This window comes from Anas platyrhynchos, chromosome 6 (assembly GCF_047663525.1).
Source record: "Anas platyrhynchos isolate ZD024472 breed Pekin duck chromosome 6, IASCAAS_PekinDuck_T2T, whole genome shotgun sequence".
Lineage (NCBI taxonomy): Eukaryota > Metazoa > Chordata > Aves > Anseriformes > Anatidae > Anas > Anas platyrhynchos.
The window spans coordinates 38,066,821-38,086,137 of NC_092592.1; the positions used below are offsets into that span (position 1 = coordinate 38,066,821).

General features: G+C 42.5%; 1 long non-coding RNA gene across 1 annotated transcript; it reads right to left on the bottom strand.

Annotated features, from left to right (window-relative positions):
* Positions 1-12,498: 12,498 nt before the first annotated feature.
* On the bottom strand, positions 12,499-18,509 carry LOC140002846 (uncharacterized). The gene is made up of 3 exons (XR_011810382.1): positions 18,397-18,509; positions 18,160-18,285; positions 12,499-14,174 (listed from the first exon to the last, which is right to left on the bottom strand). It is a non-coding gene; the product is annotated as an uncharacterized lncRNA (long non-coding RNA).
* Between the last annotated feature and the right edge of the window lie 808 nt (positions 18,510-19,317).

Below are 19,317 nucleotides of genomic sequence, written 5' to 3' on the forward strand. Positions count from 1 at the left end.
CCTATGGGAAAGTTGGCTCTGGAAGTCATCCAGAGCAGATCCTAAATGTCTATCTATGGCAGACACCATGCAAGCTGCACCTCCATCCCCTGAACGTAGGAATTTGACCAATGTCAGGCAGGAAGGACACAGCCACCTACATTTCTTTGGGACACAGGAGTGGCTCACGTGCTCACGTGGGAGATTTGGGAGTGTGGAGAAGCACGGGCTCGAACCCCTCTGGAGGCTGTGGAGTCCAGGGCAGAGGGAAGGTCACCACACATGCCTTAAGACATGGGTCTGATGTTTAAAAGCAGCTCTGGGGGCAGAGAAAAAGCATGGGGGCAGCAAAACTGACACGAGCCCCATTCCTTGCCCTCACACACACTTCACCCAGCCCTGGCATCACGCGAGCCGAGGGCAGGGGGATGGAGCTGAGGCGGGGGGACCGGCCTCAGGGGGATGCGACAGCTCACATGCCGCTGCCGCGTCTTCTTCCCGCTCGGGGATGAAATTACCCTCCTACTTCTAACATTAGCAGCCATTTCCATAACCAATTAACCTCTGCGTTACACCATCAAGCATCTGAAAGAGGTGTTGTGACACAGTTATTAAAGGATAGAAGGGACTTGTTGGATGGCATACATAATAAACACTGGCCTTGCTTTCTGACTGGAATATCTGAACGAGGGGGAGAGAAATCCTTGCTAGACAGAAATATGTCACACTGTTTGGGGAAGGATTTGTTCTAGGTTTGCAAAAGCTTCCCAGAGGTTTAAATTTTGTGTTTTATTCATTTGCTTTTAAAGGAAGATTTATTTTCTAGCAAAGCAAAGGACTACAGAAATTGTTTGCCACAACACTTGTTTCTTTTAAATAAATTACTTGATTTCTTGGCTTTTTACCCCAGCAAATGGAGGAGCCTTGGTTCAACACCTGGCTCAAACCATCCACCTTGCCAAAACCTTCCTTCGCTCTTCTGCTGCAATGGGACCATGCAGAGGTGGTGCAGTTTTAGGGATGTTCAGGAGAAGCCTAGAGGTTGACGGCTTTCCAGGTAGTACCAGCAAGATGTGATGGTTCAGCCAGAAAACAATTAAAAAAAAAAAAAACAACAAACAGCTGTCTTTGTCAAGGACCCCCCTGCAGCTTTCCCCTGCGTGCCTCTCCTGTTCTCTGCCCAAGACCCTTGAGCCCTGCTAGGCTGGGGATGCCGGAGAAACCCCGAACCTGTGAGAGCTTGCTTCAGCATGGAAAAAGTCCTACAGTTGTATGTTTCTATTAATGCTTACACGTCTTACGGATTCCACACACGTTTGTGTGCCTGCTCAGGAGCCATCGGGGGAATTTATTCTTTTTTGCACTATTTGCTTTCTTAAACCTCTCCACCTTATGCACGCGTACATGCACACACATACACAAACACGTCTACTACAGAGCCTTCCCTATCAGCCCCTGTTAACCAGAAAGCATTAAAGCCACAAGGGAGTCAAAATATTTCACCAATATCTGATTGTATGGAAAAAAAAAAAAAAAAAAAAATATTCATCCAGAGTGAATGGTAGAAGAGAGAATATTTTCCAAATAGCTCCACATTTATTTATTTTTTCTTTCTAATTTTCGTCTTTTCATACCTAAATGAAAGTCTGTACTATTTATTATTATTATTACTATTATTTTGCAGGGAGAGGGGGACTTGACAAGGAAGGCTTATGCCAACAACAGCCATACCCTTTTTTATTTAGGAAACTACATTGACACTTTTATTTAAAGATCAAAGCAAAGCAAACACCATGACTCCAAGCTTCTTGACTTTTTTTTTTTTTTTTTTTTTTTTTTTTTTTCCATAAAAGACTGCTATGGAGTTTACTTTTGGCACTACTAATGAGGTAACTTCAGCACCAATTTCACGTTATTAGCACTCTATCTAGTAGAAGCTGATGATCTTTGGCCACTGTAAAACATTATTCCCAGGCCAGGTGTTGGGCTTTCAGCCAAAATGTTGTGTTTTTCCCAACACTGCACTACAAAGGGCCTCAATGATGATAGGAAAGATATACTTCCTTTAGGGATCAGAGATAATTAACTCTTTATAGTTGCTCTTTTATTATTACTGAACCCATGCCAAACTTTTGCATTGCTTTTACCTAATAAAAGTACCTCCTGCACTGCTGGTAGTGCACAAATTACTTTTTTCATTCATTAACAGTCAGGTCTTTCACTGGATTTTGAACTTCTTTGTTGTAAAAAACTCTCAAAATTAGTCATTCCTGAGTATTTACACTGCAGGCTTCTCTTTAGTTTCCAAACTTTACAGCATAATTGTTCTTACCAAAAGGGAGGAATTTAGAAAGCAATATGCAGGAAAGTCAAAATAACTACAGCACAAGCTTCGCACGGCCACCTAAGAACCATATTTAAGGGACCGTATGCTGCTATGCTGCCACAGCACTGAATTAATAGATCCACAGATTCATTAATGACAGGAAAAATATTACTTTTCACTTGCAGATGCCCCAGAATGCTACGAAGCAGGGTGGCACCACTGTCCCAGCTTTAAAGATGGGGAAGAGGAGAGGACATGGTGCCGAGGTGCTGTCCCGTCCTTGTCCCAGACCTCCTCCTGCTGCACGCACCGAGCTTGGGGCTGCTGTATGGGGCCTCATCTCTTCTCACCACCCCAAATGCCCCACCGTGAGCCAGCTTGCCAAGGCAAGCATTGTTTCCTCTATGGCCATTTTTAATATTTGCCTTTTGAAGGCTAGTGCCAAGCTCGGTAACAGCCTACAGGAAATAATGGATGGAAAAAGCAGCACAGGAGCAAGCCCATAAAAGGTTTATCGGCCTCAGCCTCCCCCCTGAGGCTCTGAGGGAAGCCTCATGACCATGGCTCCTTGCCTGGGGGTTGTGGAGAGACACTGACATCCCCTGGCACTGAATTTGCTCATCCCCATGAGTGGGGCCATTGTCAAAGCCAAGCCTATTGCCCAGAGCTCCTGCTCCATGGGCACAAGATCTGGAGATGCTCAGATGGCTGCCACTTCTCTCCCCACCCCAGGATGGGATACATAAGGAGAAAGGTGCCCAAAATATAACCCCAGGAGCCTACGAAAGTTCCCCCAGGGCAGCCCTGCTGCTCGCTGGAAGATGTGCTCTCCTAAGGAATAACCACGTAATGTGCTCTGACAAACACCACGTGTTGGATCAATATCTGTTCTGCTCCTCAACTTGGTATTGCCAGGGTTTTATTTATCTAAAGCCTCAGAGTTTTCAGCTGAAGAGCGGATTACTCAGTTTACACTATGCAGCCAGGTAGAATAAAGATTTGCAGATTTGCCACTCAATCTAAATACACAAGGAAATGGAAAAAAACAAAACCAACAAGCACACACACACAAAAAACCCCACACCACTATCAACAACGAAATCCAGATCAGTAATATTCTCAGCATTTGGGATTTGCTTTTCTTTTGAAGCTGCATTTGAACGCAGACTAAAAAAGTAATCTTCCCAGATCCAGGCTACAGGATTTTAATCTGGATTTCTGGCTGATTACAATTAAAATCTGACTGCACGCGAGTATTTTATTTAAAAGAATGATTGGCCTAATGATATTCAACTGCAGCATGGCCTCCAGATTGGAGCTGGTCACACGTATAAAGTACGGGGAAGAGCTTAGTTACCCAAGATCACAAAGGGAGTTAATAGAGCTGGGATACACATTCAACATCTTTTTCATTCTCCGTCCTTTGTTCTACCCATTAGTATACACCGACTCCCTTTGGTAAGATCCTTTGTATTTCCAACTTATCAGGGTCTCATAAATGAAAGTCATGTGCTTTTATCTACTCATTCCCTTTAATAAGTGTCACAAACATTCTGTGTGATTGATTAACTGGTAACAAGAAAGAGACAAAGTAGGAATATGCATATTAGCATATTTTTCTTTGCTCAAAGAAACACATTTTATATGTACACAGCACTTATAATATATTAAGCTGCCAAAAGTGTTAAACAAAGAGGAACTGAATTACAGTACAAAACACGGTGACAAGGCCAAATTCATCCTTGGTGTAACTCACTGATGTCAGCGGAGGTGAAGCAGAGCTGAAATAGGCTCACTACGTGTACACGAAACACACCAGTAAGCACAAAGGGATATTCATAGGTTCTGCAGCCAGAAGGGACCGTTGTGATCGTATCTTCTGACTTCCTGCATAAACATGGGCTAGAAAATGTTACCCATTTCCCCATTACGCACACAGGTGATCTACCGAAAGATTTCATCCCTTTCATGCTGGCAGGGGAGCTGCTTTGGTGCTGCTCTGGGAGGATGCTGAGCACCACCCGGAGGAGCTGAGCACCCTCCATGCCCCCCTGACAGCAGTGGGAATTTTTGCTCAATCAGTTTGTGCTGCATTTGTCCCTGCAGAGTCTGGAGGTAGAAGAGGAAAAGCCTCACTGAGACCAGTTTGTGAGAATTTCCACTTTGAGGTTTCTTGCCTGAAACACAAATGTGCTGTTCCTCCCTAGAGTGGTGGTAGAGGTTAACTGAGGCTGAGACTGAGTCTCCTGCTGGGTAGCTCCGAAGATGCATTCACATGTTCAGGCAGGAAGGACTCCTTCATGAAGAGCTAGATAATGAATCTGGCAGTGTGAACTTCACATTGCCATAGGAAGAAACACTTTGATCCCAAGGAATAATTGATATATGGCAGTCAGGGAAAAGGCGTGTGCTACCTAATAATGCAGAGGGCAGAGCAGCCACACCACAGAGGTCTCTGGGACAAGCACAGCTCATGGCAACCTCTGTCCAGGGAGAAACCAGCCAGCCCTGTGGAAGGAAATAGGTGAACTGCACTTGTTTGGTGTGTGTATGAAGGAGCAGATTCTGCTCAACTGCATTTACTGGTATGCTACCTTCACAGGTGTGCCTGTCTCACGAGGAACCTGTGCATTTCTTTAACACGTTTCTGTTTGTGTAACTCACCTAACATGTTAGGTGTTTCGTCAGCTGCTAACAGAGCTCCTTGCTCTCTGTTAGACAACCCCCTCCATCACATCAAGGATGTGATTGCTTCCTGGGATTTGCAGTGATGTCGTGCATTCCTATAGCCCATATCATACAAGGACCTCACACATTTCATATTACTGATGAATTCAGTTCTGTAGAGCCCTGAGAGGTGAGTATTACAATGGGAAGTTGAGTCACAGGTCAGATTTAGTGACATTTTTATGCTTTGCAAAGCTAGAGCAAGAGCTAGAACCTCATCGTGCATCTCTGAAGACTTTGCTTGAATCAGATGATCAATCTTTGTCACGTACAGCACTACCCTGGGTAATCCCCACTCTACTGTTTTAAGCAGCTGAAGAGCAAGGCAGTCTTTCCCCTTACACTGCAGTTTATAATTACTAAGTACTGCACAAGCACAAGTAGATTCATAAAATCTATGTGCTTCCTGACACATCCTACTCCTTCTGTCTCCTGAACCCTGACACTGAGCCCCTGGCTGTGCTAAGCCTGAGAAGATCTCCAGAATAACTGTGCTGTACTGTCCCAGGTCTGGTGTTTTCACTCCAAGCCAGTCTTTCAGAGGGACACGCACATTTGCAAGATTATCTTTTGGCTTCTGGTGGCAGAAATCAGAAGCAGATTATTTGAATTGAGGAGCATCTACCATTTTAGCTCCAGGCCAGGTGGACGATGATGACCTAAAAGGATATATTTAGCAGTGAACACTTCAGACTGCAGTGCATATGCGTATCCAGTTACTAACTGTTAATCATGTCTCCTTCCCCCAGATTGGCCAACCAAAAGGACACCTGGCAATTCTGGAACATTCCTATTAGATTACTAATATCAATATTAAGTGAAAGAGCTTGAAGAATGTCACATTAGTTTCTGATGGCTCCCTTCCGCCATACTTCTGGCCAGCAAGCCTTGGCAGATGTGACTCCATTTCTGTCCAAATGCAATTCAGTGTTTAAGAATGTGCTCACTTTCCTGGGACCATCTGTTTACTTTTCTGCTGAAGGAACTCCAGCCTCTTTGGCAACCTCATTGTATTGTACTCAATAAATCCTGACGTGCAGCAAATTTTTTTGGCAGATCTTGAATCTGAATGCCATCCAAATTGTTCATTATTGATATTAAAACCGATTTGTGCATCACCAACCATTAAAGGAATGTACTAAATATCTCCATGAATGAGAAACCACGTAGTCCATCAGAATACATTTATCAACAGTAATGCTAAAATGAAAGAACAGTTTTATGGCTTTTCCTGATATTGCAAAACCACACCACTAAGAGTTGTTACTTCTTTCCTTTCCAGCAGGACCCAATATGTACAAAGAGCTCATGTACAAATTAAGTCAGAAGAGAGGTTTCTGCCCCAAAGGGCCGAGGTGCTCCTTGATACATTCCAACATAGGCAGCGTGGAGAGGGAAGGCAGGACCTTGCATCTGCTCCCAGCTCAGCCATAAGTCCATTGTCTAATTTCCTCTTTAGGTCATCTAGCCTGTAGGATCTTCAAGGCATCCTTAGCCTTGTTAACACTTTGTGTGAAAGTCCAGTGCTCCAACGTCTGTACTCAGATGTCCAGAATGGATAACCCTTAACATGACAAAGTACAATGAGGCTTTCCACATATCTGTGAATATCTACAAAAATAGTGATGTGTGCTTTCTGTATTTCTAGAGTGTATACCCACACCATCTTTAATTAAAATTGAATAATTCTATAGATAAGGAAATTGGTGTAAAATTAAGCTCACCAGATTCATTTCTAAAGACCCATTTCTGTGGAGTTTTGCATAAATAATGTAGGATTATTGGGCTCCAGTTGTTGGAGGGCGTGTTGGTTGTCAGCAGAGTCCATCATAACTTTCACATGAACTTGCAGAAGCTTTGGAAAAATCCAGTCACTGGAGCTCCCATAAAGGAATGGAGTTCATATTTTATTAAAAAAGCAATACAGCCAATACTCAGCCAAAGTAGCAATTTATCTTGATACACCACACAAAGAATGAAATTTTGCTATCTTTCCTTTCTATTTTCTGCTCTAGTAACTATTAAAAATTCTGACCTGAAGTATTTGCTATGTGGTATGTTGGACATCAGTGATAAAAAGCAGAAATCTGACTACTTTTGCATTAGCACTTACATTGTTCATTCCTCCATCAGTAGTTGAATTAAAAAAAAAAAAAAAAAAGTTGGCTTTCAGAAAGAGCATCATCATTTTGCTATCATTTTGCTTCCTTTTTAAAACTTCTTTGAAACAGGTGGCTCTCAAAGGTCTTGTTCCTAAACAAGAGATTGTCCTTCCCAACAGCGTGAGCATGCAGGCTCAACAGAGCACTAAACTTTTGAACTTTTCCTATATATTCTCCAGACGCGCTTGCAGATTCCTCCCCAGTTAATTTAATGCTGGTGAAAGACTGCAGACTGATAGCTCTGGAGACTGAAGTCTGTTGTTACACGCAGGTAATTATTCAGGAGGATAAATGCTTCCTCCCACCTCCCCGTTGCTGTGACTCCAGCACCGAGAGCAGCAAAATGCGGGCTGGGACAGGAGCTCTGCCCCTGCACCCGCTCCCAAATTGGCCTCATTGCACATTTTGGTGCCAGCCAGGGGACTATGGGGGAGTTTAGGATGTGGACATCTCTCCACTAGAAATTGGAAGGAGGCTACAAACATACATAGATCTCTCTGATAGCAAACTCCTCTTGCAGGAGGCACGCTGCGGTTTCAGCAAGCAGCCTTCCAGTCCCAAGTCAGAGCACAAGGGCTTTAGGGAAACGTGTTAACACCACCACGATGTGTGACCAGGGAGCTATACTTTCACTCCCTCCCTCTGCTGCTTTGCTCCTGCTGTCAGGAGCCCCGACACAGGGCAGGCTGTGCGGCGGCGTATGGGAAAGTGCTCGGCTGGCTTTGAGCTCCGTGCTTTTCCTTATCAACACCAGTGGTTTTTATCCACGCCGTTCCTCTGGTTTGTCTCACTTTCATCCAGCTGCTCGCCCTGTTAAATGAACAGATGATCGCTCCAGATATTTCAGTTGGGATTAAAAAAAAAACACACATTGATATCCTGCTCTTTGCTGCTAAATCCTCTCCTCTCTGTTCTATGGGGTCAGTTCACCCCCATAGAGGCTGGCACAACACTCAGTCAGTGGTTTCTTCTTCCCTCTGCACATGCATGTGAGAATATCTTCTTGGGCCTTCTCATGCTCATTGTAAGCATTAATCTCTACAAATCAGTGCAGTGGGAACATAGCTGAAAATTAGAATTGATCAATTAATAACTAGGTAAATTAATCAATTAATCAATTAATCCCTAAGTGATCAATTAATCAATTAATACTTAGGTAAATGTACATCTTTAAGGTGAGGTTTGGCTGCTGCTCATTCATTGCTGCGTGCGGTCCCCTGGTGTTACACAAAGAGCTTGGTATTCTTTTGCATATTATGGGAATCTTCTACTGGCAACTTTCCTATCCGTCCTGTTCTGTCACTGTCTTCATTAGTATGCTCATATAACCCAGGGCTGTTTAATTGGCTGAGAGGACAACCTTGTGGGTGTCAGGAAATCAGTATTTTATTTCGCATGTGATGCTGGATAATGGATTCTCCACAGCTTTGGATTTCCATATGTAAATCTGGGATACTAATTCCTAACCTGTTCCTGGAATTTGTGAAGCCTGATGGATGGGGAGTTACACCTAATTACACAGAAGTGTATGGATGAAGATAAGGGGCTTGCTTGATTCACACACTGCTATTTCAACACGATCTTTTCCCAAACTGCTTCTGCTAAAAGGCCAGCATGGTTGGTAACATCCACAGTCCCAGGTATAGCATCTTTGCAAGTCACTACATAATGCTGTGATAGATAATTCTGACAGCCAGCTCCCACAGGAAATAACAGCGATCACAAATCCGAACACCTTCCGCTAAAAGTACAAGATGTACTTCTGAACTTGCCTCCTCAGTCATAAAGGCTCAGCAGCTTGTACACTAGAAACAGAAACAAAGCCTTTCCAAATAAAACACACCACGCTGCTTACACAGGGGAGGACAGCACAAAGAAAGCATCCGAGAGATGTTAGTCATCTCTTTTAATACACTGCTCTTTAGTACATCAATACTCCGAGATGTGAATGGTACAAGAAGTGACACAGCCTTACAAGAGCATGCAAGGCTCGGGGCACATGCTGATGACTAGCTGTGCTGCATTTCTTTGTAAAAATGGAGTCAATAAACACTTGATGCCTTGCAAAGACTGCGGTGCTCATTTCTCTGGAGCAAAGCTGCGGCTGCAACATGCACCAGGTGGTCTGAACAGCACTGCAGTTCAATAGCACCTTCTATCTGCAAGATCCTGGTAGTTAGCTGCTCTACTCTCTCTAGTGAAACATAATCATGGAATAGAAAACAGATGACTTTTTGCCTGTAGGACATGAAAATAATTGATTTAGGACTATAATTTCCAACAGCAGATCTGTGCAAGTCCCTCAAACGCCCTGGAAGCTGGCAGTGTATTCCAGTGGAAGGATGGCAGTGACAGTGCTTGCCCTTATGCTGCCTTTCTTCACCAAATGTCCTCTGCTGGCTGGTGTTACAGAGACAATACTGGGGTACACGAACCTTTGGTACTCAGGACATGACAAGTGTTATTATTTGACAGGTGTAACACATTTAACAGTAGAGTATGCAGTCTAAATGCCCACTAACAAAGGAACTAAATACAAGGGACAGCTGGAGGCATTTTCAGGATGGTCTCTCTTTCCTGTGAGAAGTATTTCCAATGTACCAGTTGAAAACATTTACAAGGTAAGAATACCATCAGGGACAGGACTGACCTCCTGCTCTTTTATTTCAAAAGTTTTTTTTTTTGTTTTGTTTGTTTGTTTGTTTGTTTGTTTGTTTTCTCAAACTGTACTTAATTTACAAATATTTGTAGTGATTCAGATGCTGATGTGGAATAAGACAATCTTACTTTAGAAGCGTTTAATATATTTCCTCAGAAAATAATTGTCACTAGATGAAAACAACATCTGAGTTTGTGATGGCTGCAGGAACTATCTGGGCCCTATAAAGCAAAAGTCTTGTCTGCACCTGCTGAAATCTTTGGCTGAAGGTGCCTATTAAAATACTTACCTACTTCAACGACAGCTTTAGGCAAACAAGTTTTATAAGGTTGAATTTTGACCCTAAAGCACCGTGACTATTTTCACTACAGATCTACTGCAACTGGAGGATTATTTGATCAGACCTAAAATGGGATTTAATTAATTCAGCAAATATTGAGTCCAAGAATTACTGTTGCTCAGAAAGTAAATTCCATGGGGTAGGGATTTCATTCCTTCGTGTTAGATACTACACAAAACACATCGAGTACATCAACAGCAAATGGGAATCCAGGCTGTCAGTTACTGAGCAGTGACAGAAATGTTTTATCTGACTATCTGGTCCAATTACATAGTGTGAATACATAGGTAAATATAATTAAGCCTCAATTTTATTGTTAAAAAACAACATAAAATCCATCAAAGAGCATAAAGTGCTCCCAGGTCCCTGTTTTTATTATTCACCCATCACGTCGTGCAAGAGTTTACAAGACCCACTGGCCTTTTAGAAGGGCTTAGTATGGCTTAGACACAGCAGCTTTCACTGCCAATGAGGGAATGATAAGCCCAGCCTTTACAGGCAAACGTGTCTGATTCCCCCGTACGAGCAGTCAGATGCCCATTTATAAGTGGGCTGGGTAGGGTGGCCTTTGGCACATGTCAAGAGCAAGAGTTTGTTTTTTCTTGAGCCACACTTCTTCCTTTTATGTGTGCTGCAGTGGCATGCAAAGGCACACTCACGTGTCAAAAAATGGTCAGTGAATAGCAAGGTATGTGCAGATAAGGCTCTGAGCACACACAATGAGACCAAGAGATGGTTGTAGCTGATGGCAACCTCCATGCGGGGCCTCCAGCATGGGCTGACTGTCCTCCCTTGTCCCTAATCCATGTCCCCAGACCAGCTTTTGCCTGCTGGCAGCAGTCCCGCGTGGATACTGCCTTATCTAGGAGCACCAGCCCTTGGCTGGGCAGGATGCTGACCCCTCCTGGTCTCAAGCAGTGGGGTGGTGTTTCCACGTCCTGATATTTCCACTGCCTCCACTGCCATGCCACCGTTTAGCAAGGCTCAATCCCGAGCCCAACTTCCACCATGCCAGCTGATTTCAGCAAAACCACTCGCCTGCAAAATCATGTACCAGAGCAGTGCTTTTGGAAATAAATTCTGCAAGTGCTACCAGAGGGGTCCAGGAGTTGTGCTGCAGTGGAGCAATCCCACGCACATGGTCTGAATTGGTGAAATTCTGATTTCTGTAATAATTTAACAGCTGACAATGTGGAGCTCTCCCATGTTGGTGGGATGGAAACCTGGGTCTGCTGAGCTGGGAATGGCCTGTAGAAGGTTTATGTAAATTCAAGATATTAATAATATTGCTATGTGTCAACTTTATCCCTGGAATAGTTTCAAACTGGATATAAAAGTAAACTAAACTGGGAGTAATTCCTTATGTAGGCTTAAAATATGGAGCTAGTCTCCCATTGTTTCTTCCTTTTACTTTTATTAGCCTGGAAAATTAATTACTGCATTTTCTCTTTCTTTCTTTCTTTCTTTCTTTCTTTCTTTCTTTCTTTCTTTCTTTCTTTCTTTCTTTCTTTCTTTCTTTCTTTCTTTCTTTCTTTCTTTCTTTCTTTCTTTCTTTCTTTCTTTCTTTCTTTCCTTCCTTCCTTCCTTCCTTCCTTCCTTCCTTCCTTCCTTCCTTCCTTCCTTCCTTCCTTCCTTCCTTCCTTCCTTCCTTCCTTCCTTCCTTCCTTCCTTCCTTCCTTCCTTCTTTCTTTCTTTCTTTCTTTCTTTCTTTCTTTCTTTCTTTCTTTCTTTCTTTCTTTCTTTCTTTCTTTCTTTCTTTCTTTCTTTCTTTCTTTCTTTCTTTCTTTCTTTCTTTCTTTCTTTCTTTCTTTCTTTCTTTCTTTCTTTCTTTCTTTCCTTCTTTCTTTCCTTCTTTCTTTCCTTCCTTCTTTCTTTCTTTCTTTCTTTCTTTCTTTCTTTCTTTCTTTCTTTCTTTCTTTCTTTCTTTCTTTCTTTCTTTCTTTCTTTCTTTCTTTCTTTCTTTCTTTCTTTCTTTCTTTCTTTCCTTCTTTCCTTCTTTCCTTCTTTCCTTCTTTCTTTCCTTCTTTCTTTCCTTCTTTCTTTCCTTCTTTCTTTCCTTCTTTCTTTCCTTCTTTCTTTCCTTCTTTCCTTCTTTCCTTCTTTCCTTCTTTCCTTCTTTCTTTCCTTCTTTCTTTCTTTCTTTCTTTCTTTCTTTCTTTCTTTCTTTCTTTCTTTCTTTCTTTCTTTCTTTCTTTCTTTCTTTCTTTCTTTCTTTCTTTCTTTCCTCTCTCTCTGTGTTTTTTTTTTTTTTCTTTTGATTGGGCAAAATACAGGAATCAGAATGTCAGTATTTTTTCTTGTGTGTCTTTATTTTAACAAGTTACATGAAATCATGGTACAAAAGTTCACGGTAATTAGTCTCTTAATAACAGCTAAGTAGAAATTATAGTAAGCATGCTTTGGTTCTTTCCCTTTTATCAAAAATGATATAATGCTCAGATATTTATCACAGTGAAATGGTGTGCCATATGTATAATGCTATCAAAAAATAAAACATCACAAAATATTGACATTTTGGGAGCAGAAACGGAATAGGGATTTCAACATTTCAACATGAATCACAGTCTTCACTTTTGAGAAGAAAGTCCAATTCTTATTAATAATTGAAAACCAGGCTGGCTGAGGAAAGCTCTCCTGCTGCAAGCAGAGCACACTCTGTGCAGGTGTTGCTGCCCTGGGGAAGTTTTGTCCTGCACGGCCGCAGCAATGCCACCGCCTGCCCACCCATGTCCAAATGTTCATGGACAGAGCCATGCCCACAGCTTTTATCAGCACAGCTGCCTTGGTTAGGGACAGCACCTCTGCACAGTCCCAACGTGCAGACGCGTCCTTCTCATCAGAAAGAAATTGCATCTTCCTTTAAAAAGGTTGGGGGAAATAATGCTGGGGTCTGGAAACACTGACGAGAGAATTTTTGTTATAAATCTAGCCATTTCCTATGTGCCTAAGAGTTTGTACAACACAGGAAATCTACAAAATTATTTAAAAATTAAAGTATCCATTTCTGTTTTACATGTACACTTTCCTGATGGACTGACACCAGCAGTGAGATGCTACAAAATATTCTGGATTAATGGGTGAAGTGGTTGGCAAGACGGAGGAGGCTTTTACCTGACACCGAACCCATGACATGATTGCTACGTTCCCTTTCCGCTATCCTTACCCTTCCCATTGAGAAAAGTGCTATCACGGAGTTGGCTAAGGCACCTTTCCCTATCCCAAAATCTTAAGGAGCATCCAAAACCCCACAGACATCCCTGGGGGCTGCTCTCCCACCAGGGGAACCCAGACGAGGGTACCCCTGAACTCAATGAAACTAAAACAAGCTGAAATATCAAGTGCCAAGCTCCTAGCAGCACCATTTTTTTTTTAACAACACTCCACTTGGCAGGTTAAAGAGGGAATAGCATCCTCCGTGAGCTGTGCTTTATGGGGAACAAACGCATTAGCCTGGAGAAGTGCTCCTGACAGGGCTGCAGCGCTATCGCTCTGCGCAGGAAATAGCTTAATCCTATCATAATCTCCCTGCAATTTTCTTCTGTATTTTGATGTATATTGTTCCAAAGATACAATTTTATTTGAAATAGAGTTTATTTCAGACTCAAATGTGTCAAATTTAATTTCAAGAGTTTTTATTGTAGGGGAAAATCTTTTTTTAGTGAGAGATTAGAATTGTAGTAAATAACCAGTGCCGAGATTCTGCTCTGCAAATTTAACTGTTTCCAAGGCAGATACAGATCAAGAATTGACATTTATTCCCTCACCACCACCTACACTTAGATTTTCAAATGTTTTTATTCACTATCACCCCTGGACAAACAGCATCAAAACATTGTGTTTGGACAGACCAGTCCCGTGGGGGCCCTGCACTGCGGGAGTGCAACTTTTCGGAGTGCCTGGGTCGGTTTGGATGGAAATCTCTGCACTGTCACTTCAGAGGGCTCACTCCAGCAGGTGGTTTATGATGCTGAGAAAGTTGTGCTGGAAAAAAAAAAAAAAAAAGTGAAGGATTTTGTTAGCAGAAAGAAAGTTTTATGTGGATCTGTGCCAACAGAGATGAGGTTTATGAGTGCAATACTCTAGTGCACATGAGACATTGTATCAGTGGTGAAAAATTTATTGCAATCATCTCCCTATTTCCATTTCTGCCTTCTTTTTGGTGACATAATAGTGTAAAGAGGAAAGGTCACACCTTAATGCCAAGATGATTCATAACTTTAATACCAGAAGGAACAATTGACCCAAACAATCTTTGGCTAAAGTGTATTTCCAGCAGCACTTTCAACCTCAATCTGAAGTCAAACAAATAGAGAAATATCCACCACCAGGTTATTGTGATGTATTCAGAATCACCTGCCTGAGGAAGCAGGTTGATATCCAGTTGAATGATTCTGAGAAGCCAAAACAGAGCTATCTGAGACCTAAACACAGCTGTCATGCAGCTGCTGCCCACGGACATGGCTCAGTGGCACAGCAGCTTCTCTGCAAACAAGCCTGATAACAGCTTTTGTTGCATGCACGGGAACTAATCTGGGAATAAAGTGAAGATATAATGGTTTTCCCAGTTTGCAATACTGACAAAACCACAGATTCACAAAAGGGATGAAACCCAGCTCAAGGACAACACAATGGCATTTGCTGCTTCGGATAAACTGCTATTCTGCAGCCTTCTTGGTGAGCAAAGTGAACCTTACCAACCCACTGCTTTGCCTGCTCTTTCTTGTTGTCCCCAAAAATTGAGAGAGAAGGAACAATGTGGGACTGAGAAATCTGGGCCACCGTTTGAGTCTGAAGTGCAGAATGGGCTCAGACAAGAGGCACGAGGGCAAGAATATGCCACAGACCTACCAGTGGTGGATGGCCTTGGTCCGCGTGTGGGTGGCTTCAAAGCATTTGTGAGCCAGGACAAAGGTCTGCCTACAGCAAATGGATACTGTCCGGAGGACACTGAGCCAAGCTGTCGCAGAAACTACTGCTTTAAAAAAACAGTAAGTGTCACAGCACGATAAGCACATGCACAGATTGATTTTGGCCAAGAATCAAGAAATATGTACAAACAATGAGCCCAGCTTTTAGTTGTATGGAACACAGAGTTAAAATAGAAGCCCCTGTTTCAATGCTCAGGGTAGCAAGGGAAAGCTAATGGCTCTTGAAGTACTTCTGATTGAAGAAAATTTTGGTACAGAGTAAGAAAAGAAAAACGAAAAAGGAGAGCAAATGCAAGCAAATGGAGACGTGAGTTGTCCTGGTGTGTGCTCTGTGAAAAAAATACACGGCAATAAATCAGGGTGAGATATCCAAAAGAAAGGCAGGAATCTTGAAAGAGGCAGGAGGATTAACAAAAGGATGGACCAAGGCTCAGGAGTTTTTACTGATCGCATTTTAAGAGGCAGATTGTCTCATACTCTTGTGTCACCACTTAAATCCAATTACATCTGGTAGCAGTAAAAGCTGACAGACACAGCAGGTGTTATCGATGCAGTTTTGGTAAGCAGCCATCCACACATAGACCATCACCGGTACCCAAATGGGCACCTTTGGCAATCTCAACAAAGAACCTGGACGTTGCCTGGGTATTGAATTTGAAAGTGTTTTTCCAGCACAGAACGGAGAGGCTTGCTGGAGCCAACAGAGCATGGAGCCACGGCCGCTCCCCGAGTGCCCAGCTATAGCACCCTAGGCCAATCTACATCTTTTCCCTGAGCACTCCTTCAGCTTGTTTTTACTCTCACAGAACCAAGCCAGTTCCTCTCTTCCTCCCTTTTTCTTCTCATACGGGAGCTAAATAAAATCCTGTGCGAGTTTTGTAATAAAGATAACATCCTGTGTTTATGTTAGGGTGAAAAAAGGGATGGAGGGGATGGACATTCATCCTTCAGGACGTAAACTGCCAAAATAGACTTGGACTTGAGAAGAAAATCTAGTTTGGATAGAGCTTGCTATAAATTGACCCTTGTGAAGGTTCTTGTACATTCCTTGGAAATGTTTGGTTTTAACCTTTACTCAAAGTGAAATACGACGCTTTGGTGCGTTGTGGCAGCTTGTCTGCATGGTTTGCGTGCAGCAACTTTTTCTGGTTTGTAGAGGAAATATGGACATGCCACAGTCTGGAGTGACACGTCACCAGTCACAGATGACACTGTGGTTTTCCTCTTTCATTGAAGGATTTATTTATTTATTTATTTTTAATTTATAGTCTATATGCTGCCTCCCAACTTTGTATAGACAATAGCTGAACTAATGCACACATCTCCCAGCCCTTCTGTTCATAATGTTCATTTGTGTTACAAACAAAAAATATTTCAAATTATTTTATGACAGCACCATCTTCTCTGTATGATTTGCAGTAACACCCACCTGAGGAATCCTGAAAACACAGTTCTCCTACCTGTGTCTAGGAAGAAGCAATAATTTTTAATATCTCTTTATCTGTTTTTTTTTGTTTTTTTTTTTTTCACTCTACCCACTGCTCTGCCGAGCACCCATTGCACAAAGTGTCCGGCTCCCAGCCAGGGAAATGACGCACGCAGAAATGAGCAACTCAGCCCAGGTCCCGTGGGAAGCCTGCAGCAGAGCAAGGAATTGGACCTCTAAAACCAAGTCTTAACTACAAAACTGGCCCCTTTTCCTCTCGGTGAGTTATTAAGCCCCTCCAACGTCTTGAACCTCTATCACAATGGCATTTGCAAAAGAGGATTTTAATGTTTAAACAGTGCTTGAGTTAAAAATATATTGAACATTCCATTTACATTTCGGACAAAGTATATTGAATTTACCATGAAAATATTCCTATAGAGGCAAGATAAAATAAATGAAAAGACAGCTCTCCTTGTATTTCATATTTTTTTTCTGTAGAACTAATATAGGATTAAAGAGGAAAACCTGGTAGCTGCAGGAACAAGTTTGAGCAATCACTTGTCACTTGCAGTTAGCACAAAAATGTATTATAACAAGATATTACTTGTAGAATTTCCGCTATAAATCTTTTATTCATTCCAAGGAATCCCAGTCCAGGCATTTGCCATTCTGCATTGTCAAAAATAATGCCCAGCATAAATGGTGTTCGAGAGACCATGAACATCAGAGATAACAAGGGTACTAACACCTTATGGGCCTTAAAAACCCAGTAGTGGTATTTCTGGCCTCTCATTAAAAGTGAAATAAAAATATTGTTTAAGAATGACTTTTATGCTTAACTATTAAATGCAAGCATCGATTCTTTGCTTATGTTTTTCCCCACTTTTCTTCTTAAAAATTGCTGAGTGGATGTAAACAAGAAAGTAAATTTTTACAGCCCCATTCTGTTGCTGGGCATGAGAATAAACGAATGGTGAAGCAAGCTGGCATCCTAAATGAGCACCAGAAGCAAGGAAACACCTTTAAAATACCAACCAGCCTCCAGAGAAGGAAGAAGAAAACTGGGGATGAATGCTGTGGGGCAAACCAGAGGTTGTCCAGCATGTCCATGGGAGCTGGCAGACCTTTGGCAGTATCTGTGGGTGGAGGAGATGCACAGGGCTGACCTGCATATCTGATGGACATGGGATCAGTCCTCATGCAAAGCAGTCATCACAGCATCTTCACACGGTTGTGCTGGCCAAACACCGACCCCTTCACCAGCACGTGGCACCCCCTTGTCTTTTTCTGAACATCGCCCAGAAAACGTGACCTGACAGCTTCTGCTTGCAACTGAGGAAACTCTGCTGAGCCTTGCCATTTTCAGATTTCCATATTCAAATCTCAGTAATTTTTTTATCAGGGCTTTCCCTTGCTCTCTCTCTGCCTTGTCTTTGCAGTGTGTCCGTCCTTCTGCTGAGCTCTTTCCCTTTTTCTATTCTGTCAGTGAGTGACGTGCCCACACTGCGCCCAGCTCTGCAGAGCTCCTAACAAAGGCAAGGTCACAAAGTGAATCCTGCCAAAACTCCTGGTACTTATACCCCAACAGGTAAGCAAACCATGCACTCACCTCTTTCCTGGTGAGGTTCTCTTCCTTTCCTTCCACCTCGTTTTAATTGTTCCACCAATTCTTTCTTTTCTTCTTAACTCATTCCTCAGCTTTTTGTTTCTTCCATTTCCCTCTTTCCTTGAGCTCCTGAAGCCACATGGGTAAGAAATGTATTTTCTCCCAGCTCACTTACCAGAAGTAGATAAAAACAAAGACAGGTTTCCAAGCAGAGGAAGACAGGTTTCAGTTTTCTCTTACATCTCCTTGCTTTCATATCAGAAGCACAGGAGATGTCTCCTTCATCTGTAGAAAACAGAGAGCAAACTGTGGGGTGGGGAAGGAGACCCTCATGCTTTGGTCTCTGCCAGAGCTACAAGGCGTAGACTGAACCAGACTTTTCAGCAGACAGCTAAAAAAAGAGCCTCACAGAGGCGTAAGGTAGGAGAGCTGAGAATAGTAACATGCACTTGAATTTTATCAGACCTGGAAGATGGCATCAACATTTTCTCAGCGCCAAATCTGGAACTGCTGCATTAACTTACACAAGTTCAGATCCTTGTGAGCCTCGTCACATCACCATATGTCCTATGTGTAGCAACAACAACAACAACAAATATATATATATATATTTTGCAAATGTTTGAATGAGTATTTTTAATCAGCAGCATGATACCTACCCTCCACTCAGAAAGTGTGCTGCCATGTTCCCAAGAATTATTGTATTAGCTACAGAGCTCACATGAAAGGGAAAATTATAACTGATCAAATTTTAAAGAAACCTCTAAAAATAGCTTGTCTAGAGCCCAAAATGTCACAATGATAAAGTCTAAGATCTCAAGTCCTCCAAGAGCTTAGAGCAAGATTGTGTCCCATTAGGAAGTTTGGGCTCTTCCATTAATATCCCTGTGGGAAAAGTGCTTCTGACTGCAAAGGCTTGAAAGGTAAGAGAGCTGACGCACCTCTCTGATCCAAAGAGAAATATTCCTAACCTCCAGTGCAACAGTGCCTGGGAAGCAAGATTTAGCACTAAGCAGATGTTTGTCTACCACCAGATTTCGGTGTGTGCTTGCTTTTTGTTACAGATGACTAGGAATTTGGAGCTGCTCTGAACAGTGGCTGGGCTGCAGATAGCCCTGGCAAAGATGGATTTGCAGACAACACGGGGGATTTGGTTAGAAG